The sequence below is a fragment of the Hordeum vulgare genome, chromosome 5H, assembly GCF_904849725.1.
Source record: "Hordeum vulgare subsp. vulgare chromosome 5H, MorexV3_pseudomolecules_assembly, whole genome shotgun sequence".
NCBI classification, from domain to species: Eukaryota; Viridiplantae; Streptophyta; class Magnoliopsida; order Poales; family Poaceae; genus Hordeum; species Hordeum vulgare.
In genome coordinates, this window is record NC_058522.1 from 389,409,576 (window position 1) to 389,418,297 (window position 8,722).

Genomic DNA, 8,722 nt, shown 5'->3' on the forward strand with positions numbered 1-8,722 from the left:
TCCGTCATGAATTGCTTCATCCAGACACCCTCCTTAGCTGCCTCCGAGGCAGCCATGTACTCTGCTTCACATGTAGAATCTGCTACGACGCTTTGCTTGGAACTGCACCAGCTTACCGCACCCCCATTAAGAATAAATACATGTCCGGTTTGCGACTTAGAGTCGTCCGGATCTGTGTCAAAGCTTGCATCGACGTAACCTTTTACGGCGAGCTCTTCGTCACCTCCATACACGAGAAACATCTCCTTAGTCCTTTTCAGGTACTTCAGGATATTCTTGACCGCTGTCCAGTGATCCACTCCTGGATTACTCTGGAACCTACCTGTCATGCTTATGGCCAGGCTAACATCCGGTCTAGTGCACAGCATTGCATACATGATAGAACCTATGGCTGAAGCATAGGGGACAGAGCGCATATGCTCTCTATCTTCATCAGTTGCTGGGCACTGAGTCTTACTCAATCTCGTACCTTGTAAAACTGGCAAGAACCCCTTCTTGGACTGTTCCATTTTGAACCTTTTCAAAACTTTATCAAGGTATGTGCTTTGTGAAAGTCCTATCAGGCGTTTTGATCTATCCCTGTAGATCTTAATGCCTAGAATGTAAGCAGCTTCTCCTAGGTCCTTCATAGAGAAACTTTTATTCAAGTAACCCTTTATGCTCTCCAAAAGCTCTACGTTGTTTCCAATCAGCAATATGTCATCCACATATAATATTAGAAACGCCACAGAGCTCCCACTCACTTTCTTGTAAATACAAGATTCTCCAACCACTTGTATAAACCCAAACGCTTTGATCACCTCATCAAAGCGCTTGTTCCAACTCCAAGATACTTGCACCAGTCCATAAATGGATCGCTGGAGCTTGCACACCTTGTTAGCATTCTTAGGATCGACAAAACCTTCGGGCTGCATCATATACAACTCTTCCTTAAGGAAACCGTTAAGGAACGCCGTTTTGACATCCATTTGCCAGATTTCATAATCGAAAAACGCAGCTATTGCTAACATGATTCTGATGGACTTAAGCATCGCTATGGGTGAGAATGTCTCATCGTAGTCAATTCCTTGAACTTGCGAAAAACCTTTTGCCAGAAGTCGAGCTTTATAAACGGTCACATTGCCGTCAGCGTCCGTCTTCTTCTTAAAAATCCATTTGTTCTGAATAGCCTTGCAGCCCTCAGGTAGTACCTCCAAAGTCCACACTTTGTTCTCATACATGGATCCTATCTCGGACTCCATGGCTTCTAGCCATTTGTTGGAATCTGGGCCCACCATTGCTTCTTCATAATTTGCACATTCATTGTTGTCTAACAACAAGATCGTTAAGACGGGATTACCGTACCACTCTGGAGCAGCACGTGATCTCGTCGACCTGCGTGGTTCGACAGAAACTTGAACTGGAGTTTCATGATCAACATCATTAACTACCTCCTCAACCGGCGTCGCAATGACAGAGGTTTCCCCTTGCCCTGCGCCACCATCTAGAGGGATGAGAGGTTCGACAACCTTGTCAAGTTCTATCTTCCTCCCACTCAATTCTCTCGAGAGAAACTCTTTCTCGAGAAAAGCTCCGTTTTTAGCAACAAACACTTTGCCCTCGGATTTGAGATAGAAGGTGTACCCAACTGTCTCTTTTGGGTAGCCTATGAAGATGCACTTTTCCGCTTTGGGTTCCAGCTTTTCAGGCTGAAGCTTTTTGACATAAGCATCACATCCCCAAACTTTAAGAAACGACAACTTTGGCCTTTTTCCATACCACAGTTCATATGGTGTCGTCTCAACGGATTTTGATGGTGCCCTATTTAAAGTGAATGCAGCTGTTTCTAATGCATAACCCCAAAATGATAACGGCAAATCGGTAAGAGACATCATAGACCGCACCATCTCTACTAAAGTACGATTACGACATTCGGACACACCATTACGCTGTGGTGTTCCAGGCGGTGTCAACTGTGAAACAATTCCACATTGCCTTAAGTGAGCACCAAACTCGAAACTCAGATATTCACCCCCATGATCAGACCGTAGGAACTTGATCTTCTTGTTACGATGATTTTCAACTTCACTCTGAAATTGCTTGAATTTTTCAAATGTTTCAGACTTGTGCTTCATTAAGTAGACATAACCATATCTACTCAAATCGTCAGTGAAGGTGAGAAAATAAAAATATCCGCCGCGTGCCTCTACGCTCATCGGACCACACACATCGGTATATATGATTTCCAACAAGTCACTTGCACGCTCCATTGTTCCGGAGAACGGAGTTTTAGTCATCTTGCCCATGAGGCATGGTTCGCACGTGTCAAGTGAATCAAAGTCAAGTGACTCCAAAAGTCCATCGGCATGGAGTTTCTTCATGCGCTTTACACCAATATGACCCAAGCGGCAGTGCCACAAAAATATGGTGCTATCATTGTTAACTCTAACTCTTTTGGTCTCAATGTTATGTATATGTGTATCGCTATCAAGATTCAATATGAACAATCCTCTCACATTAGGTGCATGACCATAAAAGATGTTACTCATAGAAATAGAACAACCATTATTCTCTGACTTAAAAGAGTAACCGTCTCGCAATAAACAAGATCCAGATATAATGTTCATGCTCAACGCAGGCACTAAATAACAATGATTTAAGTTCATCACTAATCCTGACGGTAACTGAAGTGAAATTGTGCCGACGGCGATTGCATCAACCTTGGAACCATTTCCTACGCGCATCGTCACTTCATCTTTCGCCAGCCTTCATCTATTCCGCAGTTCCTGTTTCGAGTTGCAAATATGAGCAACAGAACCGGTATCGAATAACCAGGCACTACTACGAGAGCTGGTTAAGTACACATCAATAACATGTATATCAAATATACCTGATTTTTCTTTGGCCGCCTTCTTATCTGCCAGATACTTGGGGCAATTGCGCTTCCAGTGACCCATACCCTTGCAATAGTAACACTATGTTTCAGGCTTAGGTCCAACTTTGGGTTTCTTCGTCGGATTAGCAACAAGCTTTCCGCTCTTCTTTGAATTACCCTTCTTGCCTTTGTCGTTTCTCTTGAAACTAGTGGTCTTATTCACCATCAACACTTGATCCTCTTTACGGAGTTCAGACTCTGCGACTTTCAGCATCGCAAACATCTCGCCGGGAGACTTGTTCATCCCTTGCATGTTGTAGTTCAACACAAAGCCTTTATAGCTTGGCGGCAGTGATTGAAGGATTCTGTCAGTGATAGCTTCTTGCGGGAGTTCAATCCCTAGCTCAGCTAGACGGTTTGAGTACCCAGACATTTTGAGCACATGTTCACTGACAGACGAGTTCTCCTCCATCTTGCAAGCATAGAATTTATCGGAGGTCTCATACCTCTCGATCCGGGCGTTCTTCTGAAAGATAAACTTCAACTCCTGGAACATCTCAAATGCTCCATGACGCTCAAAGCGACGTTGAAGTCCCGGTTCTAAGCCATACAAGACTGCACATTGAACTAATGAGTAGTCCTCCTTACGCGCTAACCAAGCGTTCCTAACATCCTGATCAGCCGTAGCGGGTGGTTCATCTCCTAGCGCAGCATTAAGGACATAATCCTTCTTCCCAGCTTGTAAGATTAGCTTAAGATTACGAGCCCAGTCTACAAAGTTGCTTCCATCATCTTTCAGCTTAGCTTTCTCTAGGAACGTATTAAAATTCAGGGTGACTGACGCGTGAGCCATGATCTACAACACAAATATATTCAAAGTGAACTTTAGACTATGTTCAAGATAATTAGAGTTTAACTTAATCAAATTATTCGCTAAACTCCCACTCAAAAAGTACATCTCTCCAGTCATTTGAGTGGTTCATGATCCACTTACACTAACTCAAGTCCGATCATCACGTGAGTCGAGTATAGTTTCAGTGGTAAGCATCCCTATGCTAATCATATCATCTATATGATTCATGATCGACCTTTCGGTCTCATGCCGAGGCCACGTCTGCACATGCTAGGCTCGTCAAGCTTAACCCGAGTGTTCCGCGTGCGCAACTGTTTTGCACCCGTTGTATGTGAACGTTGAGTCTATCACACCCGATCATCACGTGGTGTCTCGAAACGACGAACCGTAGCAACGGGGCACAGTCAGGGAGAACACAATTTCGTCTTGAAATTTTAGTGAGAGATCACCTCATAATGCTACCGTCGTTCTAAGCAAAATAAGGTGCATAAAAAGATTAACATCACATGCAATTCATAAGTGACATGATATGGCCATCATCTCGTGCTCCTTGATCTCCATCACCAAAGCACCGGCACGATCTTCTTGTCACCGGCGCCGCACCATGATCTCCATCAACGTGTCGCCATCGGGGTTGTTGTGCTACTCATGCTATTATTACTAAAGCTACATCCTAGCAAAATAGTAAACGCATCTGCAAGCACAAATGTTAGTATAAAGACAACCCTATGGCTCCTGCCGGTTGCCGTACCATCGACATGCAAGTCGATATTAACTATTACAACATGATCATCTCATACATCCAATATATCACATCACATCGTTGGCCATATCACATCACAATCATACCCTGCAAAAACAAGTTAGACGTCCTCTAATTTTGTTGTTGCATGTTTTACGTGGTGACCACGGGTATCTAGTAGGATCGCATCTTACTTACGCAAACACCACAACGGAGATCTATGAGTTGCTATTTAACCTCATCCAAGGACCTCCTCGGTCAAATCCGATTCAACTAAAGTTGGAGAAACCGACACTTGCCAGTCATCTTTGAGCAACGGGGTTACTCGTAGCGATGAAACCAGTCTCTCGTAAGCGTACGAGTAATGTCGGTGCAAGCCGCTTAAATCCAACAATACCGCGGAATCAAGAAAAGACTAAGGAGGGCAGAAAAACGCACATCACCGCCCACAATAAACTTTTGTGTTCTACTCGAGAAGACATCTACGCATGAACCTAGCTCATGATGCCACTGTTGGGGAACGTCGCATGGGAAACAAATATTTTCCTACGCGCACGAAGACCTATCATGGTGATGTCCATCTACGAGAGGGGATGAGTGATCTACATACCCTTGTAGACCGTACAACAGAAGCGTTAGTGAACGCGGTTGATGTAGTGGAACGTCCTCACGTTCCTCGATCCTCCCCACGAACAATCCCGCGATCAGTCCCACGATCTAGTACCGAACGGACGACACCTCCGCGTTCAGCACACGTATAGCTTGACGATGATCTCGGCCTTCTTGATCCAGCAAGAGAGACGGAGAGGTAGAAGAGTTCTCCGGCAGCGTGACAGCGCTCCGGAGGTTGGTGATGACCTTGTCTCAGCAGGGCTCCGCCCGAGCTCCGCAGAAACGCGATCTAGAGGAAAAACCGTGGAGGTATGTGGTCGGGCTGCCGTGGAAAAGTCGTCTCAAATCAGCCCTAAAACCTCCGTATATATAGGTGGGAGGGAGGGGACCTTGCCTTGGGGCTCAAGGAGCCCCAAGGGGGTCGGCCGAGCCAAGTGGGGAAGGCTGCCCCCCAAACCGAGTTGGACTTGGTTTGGTGGGTGGGAGTCCTTCCTTCCCTTCCCACCTCCTCTTTTTTTTCCTTTCTCTTTGATTTTCTTTCCTAAGCGCATAGGGCCCTTTTGGGCTGTCCCACCAGCCCACTAAGGGCTGGTGTGCCACCCTCAAGGCCTATGGGCTTCCCCGGGGTGGGTTGCGCCCCCCCCCCCCCCCCGGTGAACTCCCGGAACCCATTCGTCATTCCCGGTACATTCCCGGCAACTCCGAAAACCTTCCGGTAATCAAATGAGGTCATCCTATATATCAATCTATGTTTCCGGACCATTCCGGAAACCCTCGTGACGTCCGAGATCTCATCCGGGACTCCGAACAACATTCGGTAACCAACCATATAACTCAAATACGCATAAAACAACGTCGAACCTTAAGTGTGCAGACCCTGCGGGTTCGAGAACTATGTAGACATGACCCGAGAGACTCCTCGGTCAATATCCAACAGCGGGACCTGGATGCCCATATTGGATCCTACATATTCTACGAAGATCTTATCGTTTGAACCTCAGTGTCAAGGATTCATATAATCCCGTATGTCATTCCCTTTGTCCTTCGGTATGTTACTTGCCCGAGATTCGATCGTCAGTATCCGTATACCTATTTCAATCTCGTTTACCGGCAAGTCTCTTTACTCGTTTCGTAATACAAGATCCCGCAACTTACACTAAGTCACATTGCTTGCAAGGCTTGTGTGTGATGTTGTATTACCGAGTGGGCCCCGAGATACCTCTCCGTCACACGGAGTGACAAATCCCAGTCTTGATCCATACTAACTCAACTAACACCTTTGGAGATACCGGTAGAGCATCTTTATAGTCACCCAGTTACGTTGCGACGTTTGATACACAAAAAGCATTCCTCCGGTGTCAGTGAGTTATATGATCTCATGGTCATAGGAACAAATATTTGACACGCAGAAAACAGTAGCAACAAAATGACACGATCAACATGCTACGTCTATTAGTTTAGGTCTAGTCCATCACGTGATTCTCCTAATGACGTGATCCAGTTATCAAGCAACAACACCTTGTTCATAATCAGAAGACATTGACTATCTTTGATTAACTGGCTAGCCATGTACAGACTTGCTAGGGACGGTGTTTTGTCTATGTATCCACACATGTAAATGAGTCTTCATTTAATACAATTATAGCATGGATAATAAACGATTATCTTGATACAGGAATTATGATAATAACTATATTTATTATTGCCTCTAGGGCATAATTCCAACACTTATGTTGTGGGTTATCAAGATCAACAGCAGGTTCAATCTCCACATCCTTATCATTAATAGGTTGAGCATCAACATGAACATCATTATCAATATTATCACTAGGCTCATGTTCATCACCAGATTGTGTTTCGGCATCAGAAATAGAAACATCATTTGGATTCCGAGGTGTAACAACAACAAGTTTACTAGCATGCAAGTTCCTATCATCTTTCTTTTTCTTCCTATTACCAGGATGACTAGGTGCATCAGTATTAACTCCTTGAGAATCTTTTTCAATTCTCTTAGGATGGCCCTCAGGATACAAAGGTTCCTGAGTCATTCTACCACCTCTAGTAACAACTCTAACAGAATTATCATTAAATTCATTAAGCAAGTCATTTTGCGCCTTAAGTACTTGTTCTACTTGAGTAGTGACCATAGAAGCATGTTTACCAATAAGCTTAATATCATTAACATTTCTATCCACACAAGCACTTATATGATTAATCATACGAGCATTTTGTTTCAGTTGTCCACACAAGCTATATCCATGGCTCACGCTCATGTATCACGTGACAGTTGAAAAAGTTTGAGAAAGTAAGAGTGCGAAAACAATTACTTGGCCAATATCGGGGTTGTGCATAATTTAAATTCGTTGTGTGGGGATGATGGAGCATAGCGAGACTATATGATTTTGTAGGGATAACTTTCCTTGGCCTTGTTATTTCAAAAGTTCATGATTACCTTGCTAGTTTGCTTGAAGTATTATTGTTTTCATGTCAATAGCAAACTATTGTTTTGAATCTTACGGATCTGAACATTCATGTCACCAGAAGGAAGTTACAAAGGACAAATATGTTAGGTAGAATTCCACATCAAAAATTCTGTCTTTATCACTTCCCTACTCGAGGACGAGCAGGAGTTAAGCTTGGGGATGGTTGATATGTCTCCAACGTATCTATAATTTTTGATGGTTCCATGCTATTATCTTGTCAACTTTGGCTGTTTTGTATGCATGATTATGCTATTTTATATCTTTTTTGGGACTAACATATTAACTCAGTGCCAAGTGCCAGTTCCTGTTTTTTCTGTGTTTTTGACCTTTTTCAGAGGAGAATATTAAATGGAGTCCACACAGAATAAAACCTGCGGAATATTTTTTTTCCATAACATAAGATACGCAGGGAACTTGGGAACCAAGGCAAAGGACCCCGGGGGAGGCCACAAGCCCCCTAGCCGTGGCCTGGGGGTGGGGCCGCGCCTAGAAGGCTTGTGGGCCCCCCGTGGCTCCTTTGCCCTACTTCTTCCGCCTATGAATTCTCCAAGAATCCAAAAACGCCAGAGAGAGCCTTGAAAATACTTTTCCGCCGCCGCAAGATTCTGTCTCCGCAAGATCCCATCTGGGGCACGTTCTGGTGCCTTCCGGAGGGGGGATTCGGACACGGAGGGCTTCTTCATCAACACCATTGCATCTCCGATGATGCGTGAGTAGTTCACCACAGACCTTCGGGTCCATAGCTAGTAGCTAGATGGCTTCTTCTCTCTCTTGGATCTTCAATACAAAGTTCTCCATGATCTTCATGGAGATCTATCCGATGTAATCTTCTTTTGCGGTGTGTTTGTCGAGATCCGATGAATTGTGGATTTATGATCAGCTTATCTATGAATATTATTTGAGTCTCCTCTGATCTCTTATGTGCATGATTTTGTATCCTTGTAATTCTCTTCGAGTTGTGGGTTTCGTTTGGCCAACTTGATCTATAATTCTTGCAATGGGAGAAGTGCTTGGTTTTGGGTTCATACCGTGCGGTGTCCTCACCCAATGACAGAAGGGGTAGCGAGGCACACATCGTGTTGTTGTCATCAAGGGTAAAAAGATGGGGTTTATATCTATTACATGAATTTATCCCTCTACATCAAGTCATCATGCTTAAGGCGTTACTCTATTCGTTA